The sequence below is a fragment of the Leiobunum rupestre genome, chromosome 10 (assembly GCF_980474605.1).
Source record: "Leiobunum rupestre chromosome 10, qqLeiRupe1.1.hap1, whole genome shotgun sequence".
NCBI classification, from domain to species: Eukaryota; Metazoa; Arthropoda; class Arachnida; order Opiliones; family Sclerosomatidae; genus Leiobunum; species Leiobunum rupestre.
The window spans coordinates 51705477-51720525 of NC_143393.1; positions in this window are offsets into that span (position 1 = coordinate 51705477).

Sequence of the window (15049 nt, forward strand, 5' to 3'; positions counted from 1 at the left end):
TTAGGTTAAAGTTCACTAAGTAGAGTAAAAGTGGTCTAAATAAAATAATCTATAATGGCTCTCTGACGACGTTATTGTTTCGCTATTTTGAATTTTAGCTTCCTTGGCCATTAATAGATGGCACCACGCTCTCCACGAAAGTCACTTTTTTTCGAAGATCCGGATAGATTCATAGCCATCTCTAATAAAAGGGGACTTTTCATGATGCAGGTGGCAATGATAAAGCCGACAGTTGCTTTAAGATTTCTTCAAAATGTCTGCCTCTTTGATGTTTTCATAAAAGTAATTCTATGGCTTCTATTTAATTTATTATCTACACCGTGTCTACAGCTACCACGCACTACTACGTATTTTTAACGTAACTAGCCACTCTTAAACCTGGTGCAGAAATGTTAAATTACTTGAGTCATCATAAATACGTTAATTTAGCGTGTCCTAATTTGATGAAGATGACCCGCACTCGCCAAGTAGGAGTCACCCTGTATACCTGGAGCAATGGGGCTGTTTCGAGGCGAAACCAGAGCTGTGGGTCCCGCTCTTCCTTTGCCCATTTCGGGGCGAAGATCAACACAAGCAACGTTGTATTCTCGTTTCGCGGGTAAGCTTCGCTGCTTTCTAACCGAGACGTCATCAGCATTTGACGGTGGATACCGCAACTACGTAAGTGCTTCGTAGACTCTTCGGCCAGTGGACTTGGCAGCGCTGTCGAAACCATTCCAAAATTTAATTTCAAGCTTTTGAGGGACAAGGCTTAACCTCGCAATTGGACATGGCAGAAATTGATTTATGAAAACGACGTTCAAAAGCAAATCGTTATAAAGAAATATGGCGGTTTACAATGCGAATGTTTAATGGAAGCGATCAGTTTATATGCTAACTGTAATGGGTTTTATTTTCCGTCATTTCGTCTTAAAGCTATCGAAACCACAACTAGATATGACTGCAATTTTAGTTAGTTTCCACGCGAACATCGGCGTTGGTGAGGACAAAAGTGGTGTCGGGAGTCTTACACCAAGAAAGGTTAAGCTCATGTAAAACTAACAAGTCCGCCCAGCAGTAATACAAGCTTCACACCGGAGAATAATTTTATTTTATTACGTTCGAATAAAAACAAATAACTGACACCCCTAAATCAAATAGGTGTATTAACGTTTTCCTATTCAGTTTTCATAAAATGTTGAATTTTCCTCTACTAAGCAGAAGATTTGTTATTTTTGAGTAAACAAGAACACAGCAATTTATGAGCTATTATTGTTGACCTTAAAGGGGAACGGCCAAGCTTTTCGAAATATGGCCTTATTTCCGTATCAAAAGATTAACAAGACGTTCAATATACTAACACGTACCTTTTTTTGTCTTGAAAAAATAGCTTTTGGCCCAAAAAATTGAAACGAAAAATAACGCCAGGTGTTTGGGTTTGAATTTTCGCCGCCATCTTAGGGGCTGCCGCCAGCGCCCCTAACCCCGTATGAGCGATTTGCGAACTATCCTAACTTTTAAAATCGCGCAATTTAGGCTTAAGGTCTCTTATAACATATTTTTCGCGTCTTCAGCAGCGCGCGATTTTACGTTGTTTTTCTGTCTCACCGACTTCGCACCAGGTGTCGCGGCGGATTCGTGCTTTTCGATTTCCCGAAATTTCTTTATTATATTAAAAATTAACCACTAAATATTTTTTGATGCGGTTTTCGCCATAAATTTTAGTTTCTAATGGGCTATAGGGCTATCTAACTGGTTAAAGCTTGACCATCCCCTTTAAGCAAACTGATAATCCTAAAAAAGTGTTAATCAAAAGAAGAGAAACACACGTTTCAACCTTTGCCGTTGGTTTCGATTCGATGGGTTCAGACCTTTTTTATGAAAATAGGTACAATCTAAAACCGCTTTAAATTTGTATTAAATTTTGTTAAGTTAGTAAGAATTGTTATTTTCTGACTTTACTTTAAAATAAAGCCAACTTAACTTAAATTCTGAAATTAATAGTTTATATTTATTAAATTATTAGTAGAGGAACTTTTTAATTTGTTGATTTCAGAAAAATTGAGGACGTGAGGAAGGATGCAGATTGCAGAGAATACTTTGAAGTTCAGAAATAAAGTTTGCTCTGTCGAAATAGGCCCATTTTTAACAAAATATTAAGTCATTAAATACATGTTGCTACTAGTTAAATACGTTTTTGGAGTGTTGAGAGGAAAATGTGGAAAACTATGTCGACTGGTGAATTATTAATATTTCAAAACTATAAAATATTCTCGGACCTTTTTATAATTTCAAATTAAAGATTTCCTTTACTTTTCATTGACAATTTCAGAATTCTAGATTATAGTTTTTCAGAAAAATTCCTGGGCTTATTAAATTGAAGCACCCTGTATACAAAGGCTCAACGTGTTTTCTCAAAAAGCTGGTAAGGAACAACGTATAAAATACGCCAAATAAGAAGGAGTTGGGTCAATCAGAACAACGTAGAACAGGTGTCTCAGCCAATATACAAAGTACTCCATCATCATCGAGTACCCGACCATTTCCCGATCGTATTCTTGACCTCGAACTTGTAGTAGACGAATAGTTGCTTTGAGGGTAGATTCTGATTAATTGGAAAAGCAGACGAAAGAGACTTAGTTATTAAACGGATAAATATATGTTAGAAGTGCTACCAGTCGACACTACAGATAATAGTTCAGTTGGGTTTAAATATTTTTCTTAATGGGAGGCGATATTTAAATTTATATTTTCATATGTGTTAGAAGTGCTACCACTACAGATATTAATTCAGTTGGCTCAAATATATTTTTTATGGGAGGCGATATTTGATGTTATATTTGCACAATTTTGAATAAATGACCTAGAACGCGTTCATAAAAATTTCATACTTGTTAAATTTATGTACATGATAATTGAAAAAAAAAAGGATTTAATTTTTTCACAATAATCTGTTAGGATACTCTAGATTTAGGAAATTTAAGACAATTCTGGTCATGAAATCAACGTGGATACAGAAATAAGCGGACACCTAGCGGGTTTAAAATGAACCTACAACTACACTTTGTTTTTGAAATATCAATTAGAGTAAAGTCAACTTTTACAAAAACCTTTTAACTATTACACTTCTTGACCAAGCCCAAAGGTGTAGAACACTTTTCACTCACAGACAATTGCGTTATTTATTTGTTGCCACTTTTAAACATCTTTCATCCTCTACCTATTTCAATGGGGTTTTATCAATTAACACCTTTTGAAAGACGTTTTTATAAATCACGAGACGGGTAAACACAATCCCGCAATTTTATACACAAATTAATTAAAACTGAACTTGCCTTCAATAGCAAAATCTGTCATCAACGTTTGCATTGAAAATTCCATTCATAGTTTGCTGTCAACTAAACTTCGTTAAGTAATGTAATTGAGTTAAGATTCGACTTTCGCGTAGGCAGTAGAAACTGCTACGTTTTATTGTCAACTATCACTGGCAAAATAATATTACTGTGGTACGGATTGACAATTATTAAAATCAGTGAGAATAACCAAACAATGGTGACTCTTTTGGTTGTCAGAGCTAACATAAATTTAATTTATTTCCCCAGCCTTTTCTTTAATAACGTTAATTGTAAGTTAAATTTAATTACATAATTTATTTACGTTTGATTGTCACGGTAGATTTAAAGTTAATATAAAATAAAAATAAAAACTGTAAGCGAAGAATATGACCTCTGAAATATAAAAAAAATTTAAATGTACCTGAGTTCGTCATTCAGGCTGGGAAAAAACCACAAATATACATACTTTTCTACAGGGTGTTCTAAATTGCGCGATCAGGACATTTATAATTACACATTTACTGTAGTAAACTGAAATTGTCAGGATTTATTTTATAATAATAACCATAATTACCATATCTGCCACTATTTACCATTATTTAACAGTAGAATAAACTTTATTCGAAAAAAATTGATATTTTGGAACACTTGGTCAATTCAAAGTGCTTATGACAAACCAATAATCTCCACAACGAATGGTGAATATAATTATGTATTTGAGACAATATTACGAAAATGAAAAGCTCTTGGTGTTTGCTAATTATACAAGATAATTAAATTACATAACATTCACAATTTTTTCATAAACTCAAAAGATTTTCGTTAAAAACAATATTTTTATAGGGATTAATTGTTTATATAGTGAAACAGTTTTGTTATGCTATGAAATATAAGAATGGTTGTTAATTGTCACCAGATTAAACTGGTGGGAGTGGTATCAGAGCTGAGCCCAGGTTTTAAAAAAATGCCTAATCGTAAATTTCTCAAGAAAGATGAAAAAAGGCCGTTTTTTTAATAAATTTCTAAAATCTCGGCAGATATGGCGGTTTCAAACGAAAATGACACGCAGTGCCTCTCGTGGCGAGCTCGCGCGTAACTTGGTTAAAAGTTTTTTCTCCGCCCCATTGAAATTAATGTAAAGTTGGCGATAATTAATCGTAAATTAACCTACCAAATGTTATAAGAAATATTCCACTGACAATTTTTCCGTTTATATGAACTTAAATGTAATATAAAATCGTCTTAAAAAATCGTTTATCGTTTTATAACATTCAAAAATAATATTTTTAACGCGTCATGTAGATAATCGAACAGCTGCTCGTCTAGGTAAAGTTTGCGTTGTCAACGCGCGTATTAGAAAGCAAAATGAGATTTTAGAAAGTAGGTTGTAATTCGGTACGATATTAATACTTTTCGCGAATTTAGTCATCAGTGAATAATAAATATGACTTGAAATAAGTTTCCAGGACAAGATAGAAGTATTTAAATTCACCGGGAATCACTGCTTTCTCCATAAATGTATATTTAGGCGTACGCGTGAGCTTTGAGCCCGCCTATTTCGAAAATAAAACGATAAAATATATCTTAAAGGCTTTTTTTGGGTTTCTTTTAAATTCATTTATTACGGAAAAATGTTAATCAAATATTTTTTCGAAAAAGATTTGTTAATTTACTTTAAATCATCGCTACATTTACATTAGCGTCAACGGGAATTGTTGTTTATTTTTAACCAAGTTACGCGCGAGCTCGTCCCTAGAGGCGCTGCGCGTCAATCGCTCGTACTCTATAGGATTTTATTTTCAACTAAGCCTAACATTTTAAATTTAAAATAAGTTAATTTAAGGCGCGCGTGGAATTGGCTAAAGACTGGAGCTAGAAATAAGAAAATTTTATGAATATTGTTTTTAAAAATGCGGGTTTATATTTGATAAACCGAGGCTTTATTATTATGGGGGAGCTATAACTCAAGGCGAACACTGAAGGAAATTAATATCACAGCATGCAGGGAGGCAAAAATGTATACACCAAAAAATATACTCGACTTCACTACTACTAAGCGACGTTTTCTTTAGGAGATCGAACCTGGTGACTTATTATTTGAACTGACGGAATTTGGTTTGGCAGCTAGAGCGATGTCTTACGAGTAGTAATAGAATGTCGTCATCGGTAATTATCGAAGGTGTTGGAAATGATAACTTAAAGAGCAGCTAACAACAATTCTCGTAAAAGAATAGCTCTACTCGAAATGAATTTCAAAAGCATTCGAACCAATTAAACCAATAAGTTCCGAAACTTCCAGCGCAATTTTCCTTATTTCCAACGCATATTTTATATTGATTTTCATTAAGCAATTTTTCGGCCAACTAGACCAGGGCACTTTTAATTTGATTTGCAATATAATTAACGCGTCGATAACTTTCGGGTGGGCTCACCAACATCCCCCTCTCGTAATGGTAATTGATTAAATCACTTAAATTTTACAAAGTTAGTCAAGCATATGACAGAAAAATTAATTAAAAATTAATTATCTTTGGGAAAAACTAATAACAGTTTGTCGAAGTGGCTATATCCTATTTTACACACGTTGATTGATTTATTGTGAAGGGAATAGAAACAAGCTGTCGGATATAAACCAAAAAGGGATTCAGAAATGCTCTTTCCCTTACGAAAATGGAGGATCATAATTTGATCCAAATTTGATTTAATTTATTGGATCCAAATGTGATCAAAAATTGGACAGATCAAACGGGGATCCAATTACAGTTGGATCCAATTTCGTTTTTACTTTAAGACGTCTCGATAAAATTTAGGATCCAATTTATATCAAATTGGGATCCAAATTGGATCAAGTAATGATAGATTTTATGAAATTTGAATGCCAATGGGATCCAATTTCGTAAATTGGGATCCAATATATATCACAATTTTATACATATTGAAATCCAATGAGATTGGATCAAAGTGGGATCCCATGAGATTGGATCAAATTGGGATCCAATGAGATTTGGAACCCGACTGGATCTAATGATATTGGATACGGTCTTGATCCAATTAGATTTGGATCAGCTCTTAATTCAATGAGAATTGGATCCAGTTGGGATCCAATGGGCATTCAAAGAGATTCTTTGAAAAAAAGGTAACTTTGGTGGCATGAATTATAATTAAATAACCTTAACAGCAGATACTACACTTTTCACTTAGTCGTAAGAGTCACTCACAGTGTAGCACATGTGACAATTAACCATAGCCAAAAGGATTTTGTGGAAAAATTTCTTACATACATAACAAAACATGCCAAGAAACGATAAGAAACTATAAAGAAAAGCTAATATTTAGGCCAAAAAGCTAGGAAACCTACAAACACTTGCCAAAAGACGTCTACTTTGGCCTAAAATGAAGCAACTGACCAAACAATGGCACGTGCATCACGTGCTCTAAGTGCTCAAAACGCGGTAAATGAAAATAAATGAGGTAAATTTAACAATAATTAACAAAATCAATGAATTATATCCCCACCCAAATCCCTTGTTTTTACACCTGGTTGCGCTTAGATGGTAGATTAAATAAAACAAACAAATGTAATTGGCCAGAACCGAGTGACGTCACTGTAACTTTTGGAAGGCTAACTATTAGAGAACCGACTAGAGTGTAGAAGGCAGGGAACAGACTTAAAATAAGACGACGCGTAAACCAAAACCACCCAAACGAACGAGGCTACCTTTTATAGCATTTTTTACTAACCTTGGGCGTTACTGACTAATCCGCCAGTTTCAAATCGGCGCGTGGTCCATTGCAAAATTCGTTCTAGTTACATTCTGATTTATATGCTGTAGGGTTTTATCGAAATGTTGCCAGTTGTTCGATAAATTTAAATATATATATTTACTGAGATCGATATTGTTCTGGCGGTCTCGCCAAACATAAAAAGTAGTCATCTAATCTCCTATCGCCTTCTATAATTATGTTTATACCATTGAGTTAGGAATATTTACTCTAGATTATTGAACACTCAATTGATATCCGCTATGGTGTCTCGGTTGGGACCAATTTCTAGAAACACTTACGGCGGCCGTCATCTATTTTAGAAATAATATATTTAAGCCACCGGCTTAAGTTATTCTCAGTGTTTCTAACCGCTGGCGGTACATGACGACACCGTACAAGATTCCATACACGATTCCAAGAAAGTGTCCCGGCGAATTATCAATTGGATACAAATTTTATACAATTTTATTTGATCAAATTAATTTGGATCAAACTTGGATTCAATTCTTAGTTAAAAGATTTTTTGGGTCCAAATTTGATACAATTTTATTTGATAAAATTAATTTGGATCCTACTTGGATCCAATTCTTAGTTCAGATTTTTTTGTATCTAAAATTGATACAATTTTAATTGAACAAATTAATTTGATCAAATTAATTCGGATCCTACTTGGATTCAATTCTTAGTTAAAAGATTTTTTGGATCCAAATTTGATACAATTTTATTTGATCAAATTAATTTGGATCCTACTTGGATCCAATTCTTAGTTCAGAATTTTTTGGATCTAAAATTGATGCAATTTTATTTGAATAAATTAATTTGATCAAATTAATTTGGATCGAAATTTTATCCAATGCTATTTGATCAAAACAATTTAGATCAAACTTGGATCCAATTCTTAGTTAAAAGATTTTTTTGATCCAAATTTGATATAGTTTTATTTGATCAAATATATTTGATGAAACTTGGATCCAATTCTTAGTTAAAAGATTTTTGGATCTAAATTTGATACAATTTTATTTGATCAAACCTATTTGGATAAAACTTGTATCCAATTCTTACTTAAAAGATTTTTTGGATCCTAATTTGATACAATTTTATTTGATCAAATTAATTTGGATCAAACTTGGATTTAAAGCAACGCTAACTACTCCGCTATCCCGGTACCTCTAATCGAACCTGCTAATTATAGGAGTTCTTTGCCAAGCCCTAAAAGGTACTACTAAACAGATTATTTTAAAAAATGCCAGTTAAATTGTTTAACATTAAAAACATATTATTTATTTTGGTTCAACTTTTCATTTGCTAGTTGATGGAAAAATTAAATTGATTTGATTTATATAAATGGCTAAGGGATAAATAAGGGAACCATTTTCAGGACTCTAGAAATTAACCGAATGAGCCTGATTTTTAAGAACTCAGGGCTTAACTCTAAAGCATTAAAAAAACGATTAACACATCTCTAAATTACAGAAACTGGATCAATATTTATTGATGAATATTTAACTCGTTTATTACTCCACCTCACGATTAAAAATGAAAAAATTACATATGTACTTACCTATTAATAGTTTATAAAATCCAAACTTTTTCCTCCGAAACTTCTCGTGAAAAGTCACCGGGAACTTGAGATGGCCCACGATTCAAGCGAACAACATAAGCGAAATAACGAGAGGTATAGCATCTACTTCTGGTGCTTTCCACACCACCAGCTCTTCGGAATCTTAAAAATCCCGAATGTGTGCTAGTCCTTACTGTTATTTGAAACGTAAGTTTTCGCTTTCAATCAGATGGTTTCCAACACAACGGTTTACCTCACGCAATGACTAGGAAGATCAGTACTTTCTTACAAATGCTCTTCAAATGACCTGTAAACAAAGAGAAACTGTTGGATCAAATAACAATCTCATGTTTTACATACTTTCTGACTCTAATCCTAAAAATAAGTAGCAGCATTTATATTTAAGTCGCTCAAAAAAAGATAATTATTTGTAGCTATTTTCTTTCAATTCATACAAAGCATGAATCAATTTAAGTTTTGAGTCTGATAATAGGTAAAAGGACTTTCTAACTGCTAGAAGTTCCGTAACTGTATCTTTGCTTGCGCTAATATGTCATAAAGTCGAATCTACTTAGGTAGCTTTTCCTTTTTTTCTAAGAAGCACGACTCCTATAGCTCTATAGTAAGAGTTGCTGCATTTGCTCATGAAATTCAATTACTCCGAGAAGTCCCTGTATAAATTATGCTAATTAAAAACCAGACGTACGGTGGTCAGAATACACACAATCCTTCTAATGTGTTAAGTTTGTTTGAGCGATTCACAGCAACCTGCAACGCCGGTATCACAACCAAAATATATCCACGGTCACACATATATACATATTTACTATTATTTGTTACTTCTAGTCATACTTTGAAAGCATCGAAGATTCCTTCGATCAGTATCACTCTTATTTTTTACTTTTGATCACACTTATTTGTTACTAGTCAGCCGTTGAGTGTCACACTTATTTTTTCTGGTTATACGACAAAGACTAGTTCGATCAGTTTCATACTTATTTGTTACTTCTGATCACACTTAAGTTTTCTTCGCACCGCGCAAATATCCCGGTGGTAGGCCAACGTGTTGCGGTTGGCCTACCACCAGGATATTTGATTTCTTTACTTATTTCTAACAATTCTCGGGTTAAAGTTTTATGAAAAAAATAATTTTAAATGACTTTGGTAAAGAGATATTTCAAGCTGATAAACTGATACAAACAAAAAATGGCATTCAACGAGACAAAAAACATTCTATTCTATAGACAATAAGAACTCTTTATGTCTTGGCGAAATATCATTAAAACATGAGACCAATAATAAATGTATTTCTACTTCGGGATAATGATTATGTTACTCCCAATTCCCCGCCTGCTCTTCTAACAAAAATCAAATCAATCCGGTATTTCAGTGATACTCTAAAACTGGCATTTTTATACAGAATGATAAAATATCCTAACGGTGGTAAAGTCCTTATTGTAGCGCGGAAAAAACTGCCAAACATTTATATAAAGAAATAACAAAACTAACGATTTACTCAAACCTCCTATAGCGCAGCAACGAAATGCCAATAAAGGCCCCGTTTTATGAGAGCGATTTGAAAGAGAAAAAATCAGCGATTTGCAAAAGATATGTTCAAATTCACGCTACAATTTTTTAGTGTTTTCATGAACGCTCTCTTCTAACCAGAGTAGACTTTTTCGCGTCTCGCTGAGCGATTTTGTGGAAATGTTGTGCACGTGATTTATAACCTGATAGGCTTCAGCCAATGAAAGTTCATTAACATAAATTGAAAGGTGTTGCAACACGTTGTACAAAGAATATATTATTTGCGTTGTGTTTATTTTAATTCCACAGTTTTATTCTCGGTTTTTGTTGATCGTGTTTTTTTAATTTGGAAAGTACTGTTAATATTAAACCAACCAAAGCATTAACAAAATAAGAACTATTAAAAGAAAAAAAAGCCGAAGCAAAATGAGCAGAAATTGAGACAAATGAAAAATTAATTGAAATCGTAAAAAAAGTCTTGCAGATAAGAGTTTAACGGTGTGACAATTTTGGAAATAGAGAGCTTGTTGGTGGATATTTTTAAAAACAAGTTGGCAAGCTTGCCAAAATATACCTCTCCTCGGAAGAATTTGTCCTTGGGCGTATTAACTACTGGACTCGGCACTCAACGATATTTCGCAATATTCAAAGCATCCGCCTAAAAACGTAGACCCGGTTCTATCCGAACCAGTAGAATATTTTTTATTATAATTATAATAAATATTACAAATATTATTGTCTTTTACAAATTTCCAATATCTTAGAACAAAAAACCAACTTTACACTCAAAACGTTATTAAATTAACAAAGCAACAAAATGAGAAATGGAAAATTCTAAATTTACAATTATTAGAACGTTCACGAAACGTAAAATATACATGTGAGAAACTATTTTATAGACAAAAACCAACCCATTGTATTATATATCTTAAAAAATAAAATGTATATGGAAAACAAAAGTTAAAGCGAAAACCAAAACTATAAGTGAAAGCACTAATAAAAACTGCGTGGGCTCATGACGACAACCCAACGAAGCCGATAAAAAACAATGCAAATAAAATAAGTGACAAAAAGGTTCCTCCAAAAAAATGAACCATTTCGCGGAAGAAGTAAATAATTTTAAAAGAATAAAAGATAAAACAAATATACAACAGCAACAATAAAACGTCAAATAATAGAAGAAAAAATCTTAAAAAAAAAGATAAGGCCTTCAAAATTTCATTCGTAAAAAAATTCAAGACTTTATTAACTATTATGCTTACGATAAGTGTCTTATTTGCAGTATAGCTAAGGAGTTATCAATGGTTCTGTAGTAGAGCACTTGATTGCCAGACTAAACGGCCCGGGTTCAAAACATAGGCGGTGGCGTATTTATTTTTAATCACTAGAGAAATCGCTAAATTAGAATTTCTTCGATGTAATAATTTAAATCTTACACGAAATCTTGTTCTATTTCAATTAAACCAAAATTTCATACTCTATTAAATACGCTTCCGATAAAGTTGAAGGTCTAATTTTCAATGAGGCGTTATAAGCGTCGGTGGTTCTGTGGTAGAGCGCTCGACTGCAAAGCCGAAAGGCCTGGGTTCGAAACCTGGGTGGCGCATTTGATTTTAATCAATAGAGAAAACGCTAAATTAGAATTTCTTCGATGCAATAATTTAAATCTTACACGAAATCTTGCTCTATTTCAATTAAACCAAAATTTCATTAAATAAGCTCCCGATAAAGTCCCCTTGGAGAGGTAAAAAATGCATGAAACAGGTATTTAAAATGAAATTGCAATATTATTATACAGTAAATTGTAGTGATAAGAAAAATGATTTTAACTTTATTACTTACTACCATAAGTGGCATAATTACCCTAAGTGTGTCAGTAAGATAAATTTTACAATTATACCTTGTTTCACGGAAATGACGGTTATGACATCACTTTTTTCCAATGACGAAATTTACGTCACTTTATTCGGGGACGAAATTGGCGGGAACATAACAAAGACCACATAGGGTACTAGAACGGAATTCGCGAGTCCTACGTTTCTTTGGTCCGTGTAGAACAAGCTCTCATTGATGAATTTCTATGGGAAAGGCTTATTGGCACATTTAGGGTAATTATACTAATAATATATGATGAGTGCTAAAGTTTTTCCTACAATTTTTTGTTTATTTTCCCAAATATATTCTTCCACCATCGTTTTGCTGCGTACTTTCTTTTCTTTTTAGAAAAAAAATATTTGCTGTAATAGCAGTTTCTTTTTCAATAGCAGTTTTTATAACAGCCTCATTCTGTTAAAGACCTCCATTTTAAAAGACCTAAAAATCACTTGACAATCGTCAATTCTCGCTTGAAAAATCACTAAAATGAAAATCAACCCTGGCGCGATTTCTCTTGACTGTTTTGTCACTCTCACTCCCTCAATTCACTTGAAAAATCGCTCTTAAGTGGATAGTAGTGGATAATAAAATGAACTAAAAGTTATGTTAATATATCCGTGTTGGTAAACGATCATCAGTAGCATATATTTAGTATGTTACTCGCGCTATTAGCGAAACCATTTTAGCGAGAAAAAAGGCAAAACTCAAATCCAAGCGAGAACCTCAGAGTGTCGTACATCCGCAGCGCTAATTGGCCACTTGCTCTCAACCAGAGAAAGCGGGCTAGTTGGAGTTTAAACAGCCGTGTAAATCCAGCAAAATTATCCTCGAAATTATCCTCGCGGGCTCGCTGTTTATCGATTTTGTCTAGCGGATCATTCCTCGTAGCCTTCCTTTCCTGTTCACCGCCATTACAGCTTTTCGCACTTTCTCTAATTGACAATTTACGCCGAATTTCGTTCCAAATTTACGGTTTCTTCGTTCCACGTTTTCGAGTAAAGCCAACTACAAATTCCTGGCTAAAGCAACCGAGCCTCTTATGAAAGATTTATAGCTTTTAAGAATTAGTCATGTTCAAACTCTTTAGTAGGAATTTTCTAAAACTTGTGTTAGTCATCAAACCAATTTTTGGTATCTAACTAAGGTAACCTACGTTCATTTTTCAATGTTTTGCAATATTATAAATGGAATATTTACCAAATCAATAAAATATTGTTATTTAACCGTATAAAATAGTTTGTATCAAACAATTTACAACAATTAAGTAACACTAATATCCTCAGCAATTCGATAGCTAAGATAGGCAGTGGCATCAGAAGTACTTTGGAGGAACTCGTGGGGCTGAAATTAATATCATAGAATTATGTAAGCCAACGGCAGTGTCATCAGAAGTACTTTGGAGGAACTCGTGGGGCTGAAATTAAAATCATAGAATTATGTAAGCCAACGGCCAGTGGCGTACCCGCCTCTCCACAGCGTAAGGAATAATAATCAGCTAGGCTTATAACCAAGACACCATCTCAGGTCCAAGTCAACGAGGGTGGTGGCCAGCCAGTCATGCCAACAACTCCCTACACTTACTATTAGAAGTTTATGGAAAAGGGAAGCCGAAGAACTCTGGGGACGACGCTTTTACCTGTGGGAGAGAACTGAACGCGGAAGAAGTTGTTCCGAGCCTGGGATTGTACGTGGTTCCTCTTGTTGCGAGGTTAAATTGCTAACCACTCCGCCACGGAATTTCATTGATTGTTTTCATTTTTTTATCCGAGCCTTCTGCCAGTCCGCGAGCTCCACATCATTTATCTTCTGGGCCCGCTACTGCACGGAATTCCCAATTGTCTACATTCAGTGGTGTATTGGTAAAACTATAGGCTCGAGCGTGAGTAGGCGAATCGTCATAATAGGCTTAAATAAAAGTATTAATTAAAGAAATTGCAAGTGGCCTGAATTTTGGTCCAAAAGTGTGTTCTTAAAATGGATGTTACTCTCGAAGAAATAGTTGGGAGGGGAGAAGGGAGAGTATATACAATGGGGAGGGAATGAAGTTCAAATGTAGATAAAGTGTCACCTAAGGAAGCACTGTACATGGGCAGGACTCGCAATTATATACTAAGCTCACATAGAGTATTTCGCTTCGAACTGTCACGCTATTCGACTGGAGCGCTACCGTGCGTAATTCGCGAAAGTTAAAAATTCGATACAAAATGGCGAGTATCTCCCTAGCTTGATTTACGAGTTTATAAATAATTTTTTAGCTATATCCCCGAATAAATGTGATTACGGTGATTGTCGATATGATACTAGGTTATTAAAAGGGGCTTTCATTTGAAGATGATGATTTTGAAGAACAATGCCCATTTTCATGGAAAATTTAATATAATTTAAAATAATATTACGTCTTGAGCTGTACTATTTACTTGCAAATATTCTATTGAATATCCTTTCGATATTATGTAATTAAACAGCCTTTTAGAAGATTCATTAAGAGAGCTATTTTGCGCATCGTCTAGTTTTTCAACCATTTCGCAAAAATTAGATTGAAATCTATTCTCAAGTATATCTTATATTAAAAAATACGTGTCATATTAGTTTATAAAATGGATTAGTATAACTTAACATGAAAATTCAGCGTTAATTTTATCTGTCAATAATCTAATATCCAACTCCATTAACGCCGCCATCTTGTCCCAAATTTTTAAATTCAAAGAACTTCACTAGGTGGCGCTGTCCGTCACGTAAAATTTCAACGCGACATTTGGAAGACGAAGTTTTATAGGCTTGCATTGCGAGTCCTGTAGTAGTTTGCCCATGCACTGGGGAAGGCTAGCAGGCTTCTTGGCTTTTTTGGTACTCGACGGAAACGATACCGCCATCTATCTACGTTTTAATAAAAAACACGAAAGAACAAACTAGAAATTAGGTGCATCGTCCACTCTATTCTAGCCTTTTATGTAAATCTCTAGCATTGTCAAGTAGAGGAACTGGCTCGGGTGTTTATCTAGTTTTA